The sequence below is a fragment of the Mustela putorius genome, unplaced genomic scaffold (assembly GCF_011764305.1).
Source record: "Mustela putorius furo isolate JIRA1106 unplaced genomic scaffold, ASM1176430v1.1 tig00000430_pilon_pilon_pilon, whole genome shotgun sequence".
NCBI lineage: Eukaryota > Metazoa > Chordata > Mammalia > Carnivora > Mustelidae > Mustela > Mustela putorius.
In genome coordinates this window covers 17,026,620-17,044,174 of record NW_025421377.1, presented here as the reverse complement: position 1 = coordinate 17,044,174, position 17,555 = coordinate 17,026,620, and positions in this window count along the sequence as shown.

Genomic DNA, 17,555 nt, shown 5'->3' with positions numbered 1-17,555 from the left:
TGTCTATTAATTTCTTGTGATAAAAGTTCAAATTCATTCAGATCATAAAATAATTTTAGATCTTTAAATCAGGATTGCTGCAGCTTAGAGAGAAAGAGAAGGAGGATCCTAAAGTATGCAAAATGTGGCAACAGTTTTTATGAGAGGATACTTTGATGACTGTGGGAGACTCTCACCACCTGTTGCATAAATGTTACACTTTAGTTGATTTTTTGCCCTCTATGCGTAGTCTGTGCTAATTTCCAAAGATATTTTCCTGTAATTTGAGAAATTCCTTTAATGGATTTCCAGATTACCAGTTGCTACTAATATACATTTGGTTATTTAGATAATTAATTTAAATGACCTTACAGATAACTCATTTGTTTTGAGAAATTAAAAAAAAAAAAATCCACACGCTGTGAATATTCTCTGTAATTAATCTTATCCCTGGTTAATTGTTAAAGTAATAAAGAGTGCATGAGTTATTATATATTGTTCTTATTTATCCACTACTCATGCTTCAGAATGAATCTCCCAGAGCCTAATGAAGGCTGAAGATTTTGGAGAAAAGGGGCTCAATTAGTCAACTTTCTCAGAGTAATAAAATCAATATAAAAATGTTTTACAGGAACTGGCTGTTCCCACCATCCCTGATCCCAGCGAACACCCAGGGGGGGCAACCTTAACAATGATGGGCCCAGGACAGCCACCCAAGGACGAAGCAGGTGTGGTTGATGCTCCCTGGCTAGTGGGTGGCATCCCGCCCCGCCCACCCCAGGTTGAGGCGGTTTAATTAAGAAGCCAGGAGCTCCCAGGGCAAAGCCTGACAGGGTGTCCCACCCCTTGCTACTCACTACTGGTAGCTTAGAAGCCAGAGGTTCCTGGGAGGTGTAGACCATGTAGAGGAAGCCAGGGTCATCCTTCTCCTGCACATACATGTCCAGAATAGGCGTGGGCACGCTCACCATGTGGTGCCGGTTCACCAGCAGGAAGAAGGCCTACATGGGATTCAGCTGTGGACAAGGCTGGATCATCTTGATCAATTAACACTGGTTGACATGGTCTGGGATCAGGAACTTGGTCTTGTCCAGGATGGGCAGCTCCTTCTCACTCTTTAGCACTCAGTGATCATCAGGATCTTGCTGGGTTGCTGGTCGTGAATATGCTACACCTCCTTATAGTGGTCAGCTCTGAAGTCAAGCCAAACGAAAAGCCAGTGGTAAAATTCAGTCCAAAACCAAAAGCTTGAGGACCAGGAGCTCCAATGTTTGAAAGCAGGAAAAATAACTCCTTTTTTTTTTTTTTAAAGTTTAAATGAAATGTTATTGTCATGTTTACAAATTTTAGATGTTTGGTTCAACTGAAAAAAATGATACTGTCGGTTTCAACAATTGGGAAATTTCAAAATATTGGTATCATAATATTTCAGATATATTACAGACTCTCCAAGTAAGTGGACACAAATGACAAATATTTTTCTCACTACGTTTTGATCTATATTAAGAGAACCACTAAGAAAAGATGCATAGAATTGTGTCAAAATGTTGGCATGGGGCACACTTTCATGTTACTCTCAGTGGAATTCTCAAAAAGCGTGTTTTCTTGTGAGGTCAAAAGGCCTCTCATTCACAGCTTGGTCTCCCAAGGAAATATTTCCTAAAAGTGTTTTTCAAGAAGAAAGTTAACTGCTAATGGAAAGAATTTAACTACAGATTTTATCATTTTTCATCTCAAAGAGATAAATGATCTCCCTTCCATTTTATAATCTGGTTATATAGGACATATTACTCCCAAAATAGCTTGCATGAGAAAACAAACAAAATTGCAATATTACTTGAAAGTATTCTCATCAGTTTGTTTAACATTAAATATTGTGATATTCACTTGTCTTCCCAGATATTCTAAATATAAGCAAGACCAATAAAATGGCTATGTTACTTGATCTCATCCAACTCTGTACCATCAACTGGTACAGAAACAGTTTAGACATAGTTTACTCAATTGGTTGTTTAAACCTGATATTTGACATACTAAAGTGTACAGTTTGATGCTAGGATTGTTTTGACAAAGAAAGAACAGTTAAGGACACTGGTGACAATAGAATAACTTTTCCTTGTGATTTGCCAATTTACTCCTCCTCACTTCAAATATATTTCTTTTCTAAGATCACCAGATTTTGAATTTTTACATAACAACAAACATATTCCATTTATAAATTTTCAGTCATTTGAGTCATGTAAATATATTAAAAATTATTTTATATCCAAAAAAAATATTTTATATCCAAATAAAGCATAAGATTACCTGACATATTATATGGTATTTCACCTGCCCATTCTTGTGATGATTTTGAAGAGGATAAAAGCTCAAGTATTTTTAACTGAATCTCAAAGTAGAATCAATGCTCCAGAAAGATGCATCATTTTTATCTTTTTGGCTTTGAATACTCCTTGACAAATCATTACATTCCTCAGTTTGAGAAGCAAAACCTGAAGTTATATTGAACTGTCTCTATTTTTGTACAGGGTAAAGATTTCCCATGGCAGGATGGTCAAAGGCATTATAAGCACCTTAGCAGTTATGAACGACATTAGTGCAAGATGTGTAAGTGGAAAATGTACACTTATGCAACAGAATGGCAATTTTAAAAATATGTTTTAGTCAGGAACTGCATGGAAAACAGAAGTTTGTTTTGGTACATGTAGTTATTGAGTTATATTAGAAAGAGTGCCGATAGTGTCATAAATTGTTCCAAACATAACTCCAGAATTCCTGATACGTCAATGAACTCTATTTGCTAATTGATCTGTCTCTTAATCGGTGAATGAGTTATATTGTGAGTTAGGAATATACTTGTCATTAGATACATAGGAAGGCTCAAATATACAGGAAATATTTTGTCACAGAATTCAGTGCAAAATTTCAGTCCAACTAAATGTTATAAAGCTATGTTCCTAAAATTCCTGAAATGTCTTTTTATTAGAAGAAAATCAGTATTGAAATTGTATAAAATATTGTGAACAAAAATAAAATATATAAATATATTTCTTGATTGATTATAAATTATAATTTATAATTAGCTCAGTAACTAAGCTTATTTAGATATATCCTTAAGAACTAATATTCCGAATGCCTCCTCATGCTTTCAACTCCCTCTACTTTCCTTCTACAGCTCCTAGAATTACTACAGTTTGCAGATTTTCAGAAAGGGTTGCAGGAGGGGTGCCTGGCTGGTTCAGTGGGTTAAGCCTCTGCCTTTGGCTCAGGGCATGGTCTCGGGACTGAGCTCTGCATCTGGCTCCTTGCTTGGCAGGGAGCCAGCTTCCCCCTCTCCCTCTGCCTGCCTCTCTGTTTACTTGCATTCTCTCTGTCAAATAAATAAATAAAATCTTGAAAAAGAAAAGAAAAGAAAAGAAAGGGTTACAGGAGTAGGTAAAGAGAAATAAAAAGCCAAAGAAGCAGTTCATAGAGGGAAGCCAGTTTGAAAATTACTTTTTTTTTGGTCATATATTTGGAAATCATTTTTTTTTTTAATTTAGAAATTACAAGGCAAAAACATGGGTATGAAAACTGTTTGAGAACTAATGGTACATATTTTACCTTTATTGTTAAAAAGGCTTTAGTTCATTTATTTTAAAATTCATCTCGTAACTGAACAGATGAAAGCATGCCTAAAGTAAAGCAAAATTAGATCTAAGGCACATACTGATGGTGATATCCATTAACTCTTATAAAATAAATTTCTCATATAATTGAACCCATATCTGAAAGAGTTTCTAAATTTAACTACCAATTTATGGAAAATATAGAAAATCAAGGAAAATGTTATATAGTGAAGCCGATGGGATGAAATCAGTAAATTTAGGTTTGGGGAAATCCTACGAGACAAGCTAGTTCCAGTTTGGGGGAAAGAGATGAGAAAACAAACTACAGATACAAAACAAATGATTAAAAAGAAATATAAGTAAATTATAATGCATGGATCTTAATTTTTCCTTGATATATACACACAAATGATATGAAAACCAACTGGGCATTTTATTAATTAAAAATATTGTTCTTAATGTTGTGTTTTTTTAATAGTAATTTTTTAGAAATACATACTTAAATATTTATGGATGAAATAATATGCTATCTGAAATTTACTTAGAAAAAAAATCTGGGAGTGTTGGAGATATAGGGGGCTTTGATGTTAGAGTATACAATGTACACACATATGTAATATAATGTAATACAATATAATGTAATGTAATAATATATGTAATATAACATAATATAAAGTCTTACAATGGATCCACTGGAATTCACTACACTAGTATCTCTATTTTGTTATGTGTGTGAAATTTTCCATAATGAAAGTAAGAAATAAAAAAGAAAATATTTGGAGACATAGACTGAATTCAGGTAATTTGCAGGAAATGAAAATTTTTGAGGGTCAGAGATAAAGTACAGGGAGTCCAGGTATGATTAATGTTTTAAGGCATGCTATCAAGAAAAACAAGTCAAGGGGTGCCTGGGTGGTTAAGTGTCTGCCTTCGGCTCAGGATATGATTTCAGGGACCTGGGATCGAGACCCACATTTGGCCTCCCTGCTCAGTGGGGAGTCTGACTCTACCTCTTTTGCTTCCCCTGTGCTCTTGTTCACACACACACTCTCTCTCTCTCAAATAATTAAATAAAATCTTAAAAAAAAAAAAAGAAAAAATCAAGGTTGCTCTTTCTAAGTATGTATTTAAATGTAAACTTAAAATATATTTTTGTTTTCTCTGACAAAAACATATGGAAATCTTTTGACAGAAGTAACAGTTAAGGATTGTGGGAAGGTTCCTTGGATGATAATCTTGCCTTTTTGTTTGTTTGACACCCAGTTGTCATCTTGTTGCCCGATAAGTTTGAAGACTGCACTCTGTCTGATTCCCCATACAGACTTTCTTCAGTGAACAAACATGCCTTGGCATAGCTCTTACTTTCTTGAAGAAGTCGGCCGCCTTGTCTCCAGGTATGTGTCTAATGGGCAATTTTTATTTGAATAAATCCCTTACATTCAGTATTAAATATATATATAAATTTATATATATATATATATATATATATTTCCCAGCCATACATTGTGGGCCAGTAAAATTATAACTGCCCCCTTGAAATCTTAGGGTTATAACTAAATTGGGAAGCCCCTTTTGACTATAATTATAATAAAGGCAGCACCAGGATAGCAAGAATTTTGTCTTTTTCATATAGTCTCAAGCCTTTGTTAATGCCAGATTTCAGTCTGTGATCAAAATTCTAGAATCTGGCTTATTTTACTACTGAATAAATCACTAAATATGATGCTAATTATAAAAAAGATTGCTGCTATTTATGGCCAAATATATGTCTATAATCTCAACAGACTGAATAGAAAAATTTTAATCAGGAAACACTAAAAATATGTGACATATAAATAGACATTTTGTTAACATATTTTCTCCTAGGTTTTCCTTCAATGTCATTAAAGTTATTTAAGAGAAAGTCACAAATTTCTAGGGAATACAATTCCAAAATTTAGGACTAATCTTATTATTAGCAATGTGATCATTGCATTTCAAATTAAGATAGGCTTAAGTCATTTTGCTTTAATGTCAGCTTATCAATTTTTTTAGCACCATATGAGCATTATGTAATTACAGTGAATTATACAATTATGTGATATGAGATGCCTTGGTAAGTTTTACTTCTAAAAATGGCATCATTTAATTTGAATTGATTGTTGTTTATATACCACTTAACTACATGCATGAGCTGATCACATCATAAAAAATAGTGCTTGCCATGATGGCAATTAAAGAACATTTAGTCTGATATTGAAAGAATAGTGGCAAGTTTAAAATTATAGCCTTTAATGCAGCAGTTGTAAAATATGTGTATCCTGATTTCTGCCTCAGTTTCTCCATTATTCATGTGAGGATAAAAAATTAGTGACATTTATATGTCATGTCAAAATGTTGACAGTAACTATAGGGAAGAGAACTACTTGAAGCTAAGACTTTTTAAAACTCTTTTCTGGGGGCGCCTGGGTGGCTCAGTGGGTTAAGCCGCTGCCTTCGGCTCAGGTCATGATCTCAGGGTCCTGGGCTTTCTGCTCAGCAGGGAGCCTGCTTCCCTCTCTCTCTCTCTGCCTGCCTCTCCATCTACTTGTGATTTCTCTCTGTCAAAAAAAAAAAAAAAACTCTTTTCTGCATTTGAATGTTTACAAAACTCTAGTTTCAAGGGTCACTAATGATAACCTGATTGTCATACTCAACATTTCTGTTAGTTTTCTTAGCATGTATCCCACCGGATTTTGCATTGTAGGCTCCCATTCATGGACATTCTCTTCTAGATTCTGATTATCATATTTTTATTTCTCTCTCTCTTTCAGCACCTTCAGTTTATTGCAACTAATGTGTCTTAAATATCTACGACAATGTACCTTCCATGTCCATCTATATTAATTAAGTCTCTAAACACCACGCCCCAAGTTTCTATATGAAAGGAAGAGATGGTTAAAAACAACACTTTTTGGTAGGTCTTGCCTTCTTCCCTTCCTTTCTTTCCTACCGCTCTCTGGATAGTTCTGAACAACTTTCTTCTCTACAAGAGATCCAACCAATCTTACAACAATAATTAGCCCATCAATCTGGGTGAGTTTCAAAACTTACATTTTTAAATTTGTTCTCACCTAAACTTTCACTTCATTTTCAACTGGCTACCAGACATTTCCACATGAACGTTTTTCTACTATCTTCAAGTCCAGCACACCTGAAATGGAACTCATCCTCCGTGCACCAAGTCGAGCTTATCTTTCTGATATTCCAAATGCAACACATTTTAGATAGTCGCTCAGACAAGAAATATTAAATAGTCCTTAATCATCGCCTCTTCTTTATCTCTTATAGCAAGTGAGATGTCATAAACCAAAATACTCTCTTTTAATTATCAACCACAATTATTTTTGCCTTTTAACTCCTACCACTATATATTTGGCTCAGGGCTCTACCACTTTATGTATTCAGCTTGTTAAAGGACACCCAGACTTTATTCTTTGGCCCTACTCTTTCTTCTTGATCAACCTGTTGTGTAAATACATTTTTTAAAAATAATTTTCACAGAATGATTTTTGCATTACTTTTCTTAATTAAAACCCCTCAGTAGCTCTTCCATTGATTTAAGCATAAAATTTATCTTGTACACACTTGAACTTCTACCCTTGCCTGCAGGACACTTCCAAGTCCTTTACAAATATCATAACCACTCCTCAATATGAATCCTTCAATCCAAACTTGATAAAATAAAAAGCTTAAGTAAAAAAGATCAAAGACATAGATGTTGTATTAACCATGGATCAAAGTGGACCTATGGAAACCTAGATGAGAAATATAAAAGCATAAATCAAGAACAATTTTTATAAGATTTTGATGTAAGCACAGATTAAGAATTCAGGCTAAGAATTTGGACTCCAAAAGCAGTCAGAGAAAGAGAAACCCAACTTCCAAAGAGTAATGATCTTGAATAATGGTTAGAAATTCCACTTGTAGTAGACTAGCATTGACCAACACATATACAAAATGAACTCAGAGCTTCAGTCAGGTAGCCCAGGAGAAGTAAAGGTAGCATGGGACAAGAACATGACCAGGATGGGTTTCAGGACAACAAAGCAGGACGGAATCAAGTTGGAATGAATGAATACAAATGGGAAGTCTGTCTGAGAGTCAACATCTGGTAGTCAATGAACTTAAACAAATGGAAAGACAAGCAGAAGTGATGTCAGCTTACAAATGGTCAGAAGTAGAATATTTAAGTGAGAGACAGTAGTTTAAGCTTGCTATACTACTGTTATTGTGGCTTGCACTGCCTTTGGTATCCAGAGTATTTGGTTTGACACTCAATTTCTTCTATTTCCTATGTATACTAGCTTTATGTTTTGTATAGAAAGTGCTCAGCACAGTTCTGGGCACAAGTGAAATAATTAATAAAGAGAAGTTTTTAATATCATTTTTCCCTGCATGCTTCAATTGGAGGCTTTCCAATCTCTAAAGAACAGCTTTGCCTTCTGGCTGTATCACTTCTGTCCCACTGAAGTAGTCATAAAACTGTTTATGTGTCAAAAACCTTAAGTTAAAATCAATTGTCCGAAGAAAAGTTATCTGTAATATTGTTCTTACTTTGGGTAAGTAGTGATGTAATAAGGTCATCCTTCAGCTAATCAGGAAAACTTGTTACATTATGGAAGATACATTCCTTTATTCTGCTATATGCCTGAGATGATGGGCCGCTCAATGTTATGAATTTGTGTCAACTGATTGATTATGTGACAAAATCCTATAGCAATTTCCTCTTGGACTTTATGAAATCCAGCTGTATGGACTGCCACATATGAAATCATGGGGAGTAGTCAGTTCTTTGTGGTTTAATTTAAAATCACCCCATTCTTGAAGAACTTAAAAAAAATCTACATTTTCCTTTTAAATTACATAATGTATTCCAAATAGATAGGAAAACAAGTTACAAATAGGTAAAGAGCCTCAGTGTTTATAAGTATATATTTAAAATGGCTTTATATTTTGTTCTAAAATTAGAAATCTAAAATACATAGCAAAATAAAATATTTTTTTATAATTTTATATACTCAGTCTAATAAAGTATGTAAGCAATCAGATGAATTGTTGATATGCTGTTCAGAGCAACATTCATTTCAGTGTCTTCCATTTCTTGCTGTTTTGCATATATGACTTGGATTTAGACTGACATATTGATGTCTTTTCAGAGATTTGTAAAAATCCACGCAGTGGTTCCAGATATGGAAATATGCCTAATAAAGACAATTAACCCTGAAGTGTTTCCAGTGGTGATAGAAGTATGTCAAAAGGGCATGAAATACACCCATGATATCCTGGTGATAAAGCTTCTGTTACATTGTTATTGAACACTGTGATAATGTCAGCAGGAGAAATGCTTTTAAAGAGTTGGACAGAAGTACAGATGGCTTCTCACCAGGTCATTCTATATTCCTCACTAGTCTATCTAGTCAATCAGTGTATCATATAGAGCCAGCACAGGTAATTAATCATTTTTCTTATATTTAAATTTATTACCATTTGGATATGGTAGAGCTAATGATGCAATAATAACAAAAGAGACTGAAATTTCTTTATTTATAAGATTTTTTTGAAGAATAAATTTAAATCGACTCATTGCCGTTGTGGTTTCAAAAATCTTTCATGAAGTTATTATAATCCCTTTTATGCAAAAAGGAAATATTCTGCTTAAAATGTAATATGTAATATCCTTTTAGGTAGATATGAAGATGATTCCTCTAATACCAGCCTTGATACTTTTCATCTGAATTTGACTCATTCATGTTAACATTTTGTTATTAAGTAATTGGCTTAGATTGTATAAACTTCTGTAACACACACACACAATTTTTAATACTTAGGTAAACAATACAATATTTTAGAACAAATGAGTAAAAAAACCCAAATAAACAGACATTTGACATATTTCCTTTTAAAAGTCTTATGCATTTTTCTTTTGTATTTTATTTTAAATTTTTATTCATTTAATTTTATTAATTTTATTTTATCTTCATATTTTATGTATGTTTACTTATGCATGCATACATAGATATATACACAGATGCATAATTTAAAAAATAATAACACCCCACTGATTATTTTTGTTTTACATAGCTTTCATTCTAATTTCTGTATTATTAATGCTGTTTTACATTATTATGTATATTTATTCTACATAATTTTAATAGTTACTGATGTTTTCTTAAAGTATTTTCTATAAATTGTAAATAAAATTAAATGTTATCTACTACCTCCAACCCATATGTTCTCTAACCCACAAGGAATCTTTATTTCCCCTTATTGTTCTTTTGAACTCTGGTGGAGACTACTCACTGCTTACCTCAATATGTGTTCTCACCATCTTTAGGCTTATCCTTGGTTAGACTTATTGTGAAACAAAAAAGATCATATTTTGTAACTTGCCTTTATAGGAAAGACCATTTAATTAATATTTGGTCTCTGAGATATAAATAGAAATTTGTGATAATTCCAAGAGACATTCTTAATGGGAAGAAACACATTTATCTCTGTCACTTCCATTTTCTTAGAGAATTGGATTCAATATTTATGCTTTCATATTAGCATATTCATTATAACTAAAAAAGCATTTGTCTTTACTTCTTATAAAAGCAGAAAATCTAAAGAATAAATATAAAAGCAAAGATAAATAAGATTTAAAAAAAAAACATAAATCAAAGGAATGAAGCCAAAATTTAGTTGTTTGAAATAACATTTGTAGGTTCACAGTCCTCTTGGAAGCTTTCCTGGTGTACTATGAAACCAGTCCTCTTATGCAGATCAGGAAGAGACCAAAGAGAGGCACGTGACTCCATGCTACCATGCTACTAAGTGGCAATTTTGATCGTAGCAAAGGGAACTTAGGTAAGAGGACTGTCTTGGGAGACAGAAAAACAAATGGATTCCCACACCTGCCCTCCTAATCTTAAAAGCTTATTTTCTTTAAAGATTTTACTTATTTATTTGTCAGAGAGAGAAGGTGGATGAGAGAGAGAACACAAGCCCGGAGAGCGGCAGGCAGAAGAAGAGCAAGCTTCCCACTGAGCAAGCAGCCAGGTAGAGAATTTGATCCTAGGAACCCGGGATCATGACCTGAGCCAAAGGCAGATGATTAACCGACTAAGCCACCCAGGCATCCCTTAAGAGCTTATAAAGAGGTCCTACGTGGGCTTAGTTATTTTTACCATACAGGTGTTTTCAACCCTACATCAATATCTCTATGTTCTTGGAGCAACCTCTGGGAGCAGAAAAGGCAAATGAAACCCACATTCTAAGGACAGAAGGGGGTGAAGAGCCTCCAAAGTGCCCAAGGCCAGCTCACTGGTCTGTCGTGGTCCTATCTTTTTTGATCACATTCTCCAACCTATTATTAAAATTGATAAAAGATAACCAAGTCTGATATAATATGAAAAAATGGATGGTATTACTGCAATATTGCTACAAATCTTCAGATATCAAAAGATATTTAATCTTTTTTTAAAGATTTTTATTTATATATTTGACAGACAGAGATTACAAGTAGGCAGAGGCAGGCAGAAAGAGAGAGGAAGGGAAGCAGGCTCCCCACTGAGCAGAAAGCCTGATGTGGGGCTCAATCCCAGGACCCTGGGATCATGACCTGAGCCTAAGGCAGAAGCTTTAACCCACTGAGCCAGCCAGGTGCCCCCATCAAAAGATATTTAAAAGAACATTTTGAATAATTATATGGCAAACATTTTACAATGTGTATAAAATGGAACAATTTCTAGATAAATACAACTTAATAAAGATGATAACAGAAATAATCAGTCTGATATCTATTAAAGAAATCAAATCTGCTGTTAAAGACTTTCTACAAAAAGTAAAAAAAAAAATAGAGAGAAGAAAGAAAACAAAACAAAAATATGACATCTATAGGCACAGATGAATTCAACTACAGCTTCTTCTAAACTAGAGAATTGCCCAAGTTTTGTCAGAGATATGGGAAAAGAGATAAGGTTCTTACTTTATGTTCTTCTTGTAAACCAGTTGTGTAAGTAATAACCAGGAAAGGAAGTGTTCTGTAGTCTTTATATATTCAACTGTGTTGTGAGAATTTTCTAGGCTTGCTACATTGCAGTCTCTTCCCTAAGAAATATAGGAAGCCAATCTTCACATGTTTGAAATGAAAAAGAAAAATTGTAATATGGTTATCACTGTTGATTATTCAGTTGAAGGAGACTGGTCACCACAGAGAGAAAAAATAGTAACGTGATTCTTTGCAAAGAATTTTGACTACAGATGAACTTATTATCTCTACATCCCATAAATGGAAGACAGTGGGGGGTAGAAAAGCTTTTTGCTTTCTTTCTCCTACAACTTCAAGGCCTGAAAAAAGAGTACCCCAAATTCACTGCAGTTAATATCTAATTAAATATGTAACGCTGCCTTAGGTAGAAAATAAAGCTTTTGATGAAAATTTCTAATTGATACCTCTTGGATTTCCAAACCTTTCACAAAAGCTAATGAAACACTTTTAATTAATTTGGGACTTGGAGGGGACATTTGCACAAACATTTGCTTAAAATAATCAAGAGGTATAGTGTGGACTAAGGTCATAACAATAAAGATGAAAAATAAAATATATTTCCAGGTTCTGTTTTAGAGGATGAGTCAGCAAATCTAGCCAGGAATTTGAATGACGAGGTTGACAGCAAGAGAGGAAGATAGACCTCTCCCTAAGTTTTTGACTTTTCTAAAGCCACACATTCTAGCTTTCTTCATTCACCTGGATCTGTTCATACATCAGCCCTCTATATTAGTGTTCTTTAAAGCAAACAACAGAAAATGGCTCTGGCCCATTTACACAGAACACAAATTTATTGAATGAAATTTATGTGGATGGCTAACAGTGTCACTGGGAAGGTGGTGAACCAAGTTTAGGAACGGTCAGAAACAAGAGACACTAGGCAGCAGCTAGGCCAATAGAAATCAGATCCCAGAAGGAGGCCCACAAGGACCGAGGTGTCCTGCGCCAGCTGCTCCTGCCTTAGCAGCAGGGATAGGACCGTGAACTGCTGTTCCTGCTCCCCCTGGACCCTGGATGCTGCCACTTCTGCAGCCCTCACCACCAGGATGTTTTCTTTACTGTCTCTTTTCTTTTGAAACTAGCTCCTCATTCACAGTTTGGAAGTAGGATGGGGTGGGGGGCAGATCTGACCAGTTGAACCTACGTCATGTACCAGTCTCCTTGCTTTAAGGAAGAATGGGGGAAAACAAACCTGTGGCTGGTCTTTTTACTTCTCCAGTGAGATATGGGCTTAATCTCCTTGTAAGATTTATATATTGAAAAATTCCCCAGTGATAGGGTTGCAGATGTTCCAGAGGCGAAGCTGAAAATATTTGTAAGACTCCTCTTCCTTACCTATATGAATAGTGTTTTGGTCAGGAAGTCACTTGTAGACTGTAACTCTTTCCTTCCTCATCTTGTTTTTTTCTAGACATTCATGAATTCTAAAGTCTCCATGCTGAAAACTGTAGCCCTTATTCAAAGAGTTTTTTCTGAATATCTACAAGGTGTCAGCCTACAAGTCTTTAGATAGACAACACTCTCATTTAGGATGCTGGAAAGACAAAAACAATACAATTATCAGAAGGAATAGTGGTAATTGTTACATGTTCAACAAACACTATGGAAATAGAAGAGACTTTAGTGCAACTTCAGAGAGAGAACAACTCAATCAAGGTAGGTAATACTAAAGTGAATCTAGAAGGATTAGTGGGGTTAGGCAAGAGGAGAAGGGGATAGGGTAACAGTTTTTCCAATATAAATCTCGTCCTTAAGAAATTAACACTATGAGTGTTTGTCATAGTGACTGGTAAAAGACATTGGAGGAAGCACAGTATGATTGCACAGCTGCAAGATAATTTTGTCAAAAACACTCAGTGTTTGCACATGATGGCAGAGTGGGCCTTCTGTGGCACATTAAAATGTTCAAAAGTTACACGAAGAAATTTTGGTAGTCTATAGCAGAAATATTAGTGAAAGTAGACTGGATTCAAGGAGACCAGATAGGAGGATATTGTACAATGTAAGTGGGAGAGTCAAGTTTTAAATGCAGTTTATGTCTGATTCCCAAAAAGTTTTCACTCTCTCCTCTACATCTTCAATTTTTATGTTTAGTTTAAACAATGAGTTAGTGTTTTGGGTGTACTCAAAGACATAGTTTATATGTTTTATTTTTAAATCACTAAAACCACAAGCCAGTTCAATTTAGTTTTAAGTGTCTCAATATGTAAAAGATAGAAGTCACACTTGTGTCTTCTGTCCACCTTGATCCTATTCTAACTTCTACAGATCAAATCTCACTGGCCCACATCAGTGTTCTTATTCTCTAACAGAAAACAATGACTTTCTGAACCTTCTGAACTGAATACTCACCATAATATTTTCTCAAATGTTGCTGGCAGTAACCATCATACCTTAGTTCTGGAATCTGTCTCACTGTGTGAATTTTTCTGTTAGTTTCTTAAGGGCAAGATTTTTATGGGAATAACCAATGTAGACAACAGACAGCCTTGAAAAAAATCTAACTTTATACTTTAATTCTAAAAAAGAAAAAAAAAAACAAACACTTATTTCGATATGTATAGAAAAAAAATGAATGAATGAATGAATGAGTGAAAATACCATAAAAACTATCTGCAAGAAGTAATGAACATTTATTTCAACTGATTATAGTGGGCCACTGAAATTAGGATTTTTGACAAGCCAATATTGAGACAAAGTTGGTAGGACAAAAGGTTTATTGAGGTGTAACTTGTAAAATGAGAAAGAAAACGCAGCATGATCAGAGGGATTATCAGATCGAGATAAAGACCTAACAGAATCTCTACCAACACAACCATGAACTGGAAGGAAAAAGCCTGTTAGATGAATTCCGTGTTGGGTGGGATCTCTATGTCACGGTACCACCCCCTCGCTCAGCCGTTACATGGTTACCATGCTAAGATGAGCTTAACACTGGCTACCTTGACTTGATTAGTCTGTCATTGGCCAGAGGTTGTCCCCAGGAAACATGGCCTCATCTTTTCATTTTTTGTTTTTTAATAATTTTTTAAAACATTTTGTACCTTTTTAAAAAAGTGTTATTTATTTGAGAGACAGTATGACACAGAGAGAGAGAGAGCGCATGAGCCGAGGAGCAGAGGGGAGAGGGAGAGGGAGAAGCAGACTCCTTGCTTGCTGAGCAAGGAGCCTGAAGGCAGATGCATAATTGATTGAACCACCCAGCCACCCATGGCTGTCATCCTGAATACTGAAGCAGACTCTGAGGGAACTAAAGGCTAGAAACTGTCAGGTAAGTGTATTACTTGTAGCTGAGCAGCAAGTCCTTAATTATTTTAACCAGATCCATTTTTTCTATCCACATTTAAAAAGAATCCCCTCCAGAGCGAGTTTTTCTTCCTGAGGGAAGATTTAGAATAGGGATGTTAGTAGGATAAACTTCAGTGCTCATCACTGTAGTTGGTCTCAACTTCTTTTTTTTTTTTAAGATTGTATTTATTTATTTGACAGATGGAGAGAGATCACAAGTAGGCAGAGAGGCAGGCAGAGAGAGAGAGAGAGAGAGAGAGAGAAGCAGGTTTCCTGCTGAGCAGAGAGCCCGATGTGGGGCTTGGTCCCAGGACCCTGGGATCATGACTGAGCTGAAGGCAGAGGCTTTAACCCACTCAGCCACCCAGGTGCCCCTGGTCTCAACTTCTTAAGATGGCACTGTCATCTCTCCATTCTATTTCTTTCCAAATTTTGCCCATTCTTAGCTACCATCTTTGTGGTTTTATTTAGTAGTGTGGAATAAATTCCTAAGGGATCTGATATCCTGATATCCTTCAACCTCTCAGGTAAAAGCTGATGCCCCTGTCCACTCACATATTGGCTTGGAGCACCAATAAAAAGCCAAATGTATCAGCTGAATTAGGTGCATAATCCTCCATGCTCCCGCTGTGAAAGAGGAGTTCCTCGTGTTCCCAAGGTGATGACTCCTGTTGTCTGCTGCTGATTGGACATAAAGAACTCAAAATGACAGGGTGACAGTTACTGCTGGTAGTTTGGTGACCCCCCCGATAGGAATTATAACCATGCAGAGCCCAGAATTGCAGAGACAGGTGGCACAAAGTCTTAAAGTGAATCATTAGGAGAAATGGTACCTTTGCTGACTACTGCTTCTGCCCCTTGGTTCCTGAACTCATGTGTCCATCTTTTTTGGGGCACGAGATCATGCACAATTCTCGAATTCAGTGTATGCACATGCCCTGGGGGATGGCATCCCATCTTCTAAGAGTCTGGCTTCCAAACTGGTGCTTCAGCCTTATTTTCAAGGGGTCTTCCCAGGGCTTTATTGGGTTAACAGATACTGGGTGGTGTGATATGCGATAGGATCAGAAGATCCCACAGTAATGAATCTACTGCCACACCTTCTTCCCTGTGAAGTGGTTTCTCTCATCAAACATTATTTTGCATCTGATTCCTTTCATGTGGATCCGGCATTCTGAACACGCAAAGTGAGTGATACTGACCGTGATCTTAAAGGCTGTAATGTCAAATCCATATGAATAATATGTATCCATTTTTGTGAAAACAATTCATAGACCCTTGATGTTGAAAGAATTCCAAAGAACTCATCTTGTCATCAATCGGCTAGTTACACTTTACAAGGAATTCTGTCATCCTGGGAAATCAATAACCTGCTGCCAGATAATCAGAGGCAGCAGTTGTCAAATTGGCCTTGCTCTGTGAAAGTCCATGCTATAGGGCCTATGTATAACCTCTGTCACTGTCCCTGTGGCCATTTTTTTTGTGTGTGTGTGCCCATTGCATTAGCCCTGGAATGTTTGCTAAAAAATACTGGTTAAAACCAACGGGCTAAGTCATTGTGTCTACTTGCATGTGGTACTTTCTGGTGGGTCTTAACATACGATTCAAAGATCTCCACACTTTGTGCCCACTTTCATATGTTTATTCACATTCCTTTAACAGGGGCCTTCTTTTCCCTGTTCTTTCAGTCTTGTCCTGCTCAGGCTTCAATCTGACCAGGCTACACACTACTGCCCATGGACCATATATATTTTCTTTGGAGGCTGTTTTGCCTGTTACACAACATGGAAGATCAGATGCACCTTCCAAAGCTCCATTCACTATAAAACTTTGACTTCATCGCTGTCTTTCAAGGCCATTTATGTGCAATGCTATAATATAGTCCTTCTCCATTTTGGGTTTATCCCATTTAATGAGAAATTCATGTAGAAATCCATTTAATGAGAAATTCATGTAGAAACAAAGCTCAGGTTTTTTTTTGTTTTGTTTTGTTTTGCTTTTTCCCTGTGGAACCACCAAGGGAACCACACCCTAGGTGGAGTCTGAGAAAGGGCTCTTGTGCAGCCACATTATGACATGTGACATGGAGGTCACATAGAAGATATGTGATATGTAGTACTACTCACTCGTGTAGCTTACTTATACTCTCCATTCCTGCTTTTGCTTGGTATTGAGCACTCCACTTACATCTTATCTTATGAAGAGTCACTGCAGGGCTGGCCCAGAGATAAGACTCGATGGGTTTCAAGGACTGAGTTCACATTGGTCAGTTCCAGAACCACAGCCACGTGGTGTTCCACGTCGAGTATTCCATTTCTGCCAGTGCTCAGTCACGTCCCAGTAGCTCTCTTTGCTACAGATTGGATAGCTTTGCTCTGGGGGCCTATGTTTTCAGTCATCCTCTAAGGCCTGTCATAAATACCACACAGGCTGTTTTTCAATAATGATTCCTGCAACACAGAATATCACATTCTGATGGACCATAGGCCTATGGGGCAAGGCTGCTTTCATCAGAAGCTGGGAGTGTCACAGAGCCTTCCCATTTCCTGGCACACAAGTCAGAGCAGCATCCCCATGCATGAAGTGTCACCTTCTTTCTTTTTTTTTTTTTTTTTTTTCTTTTTTAA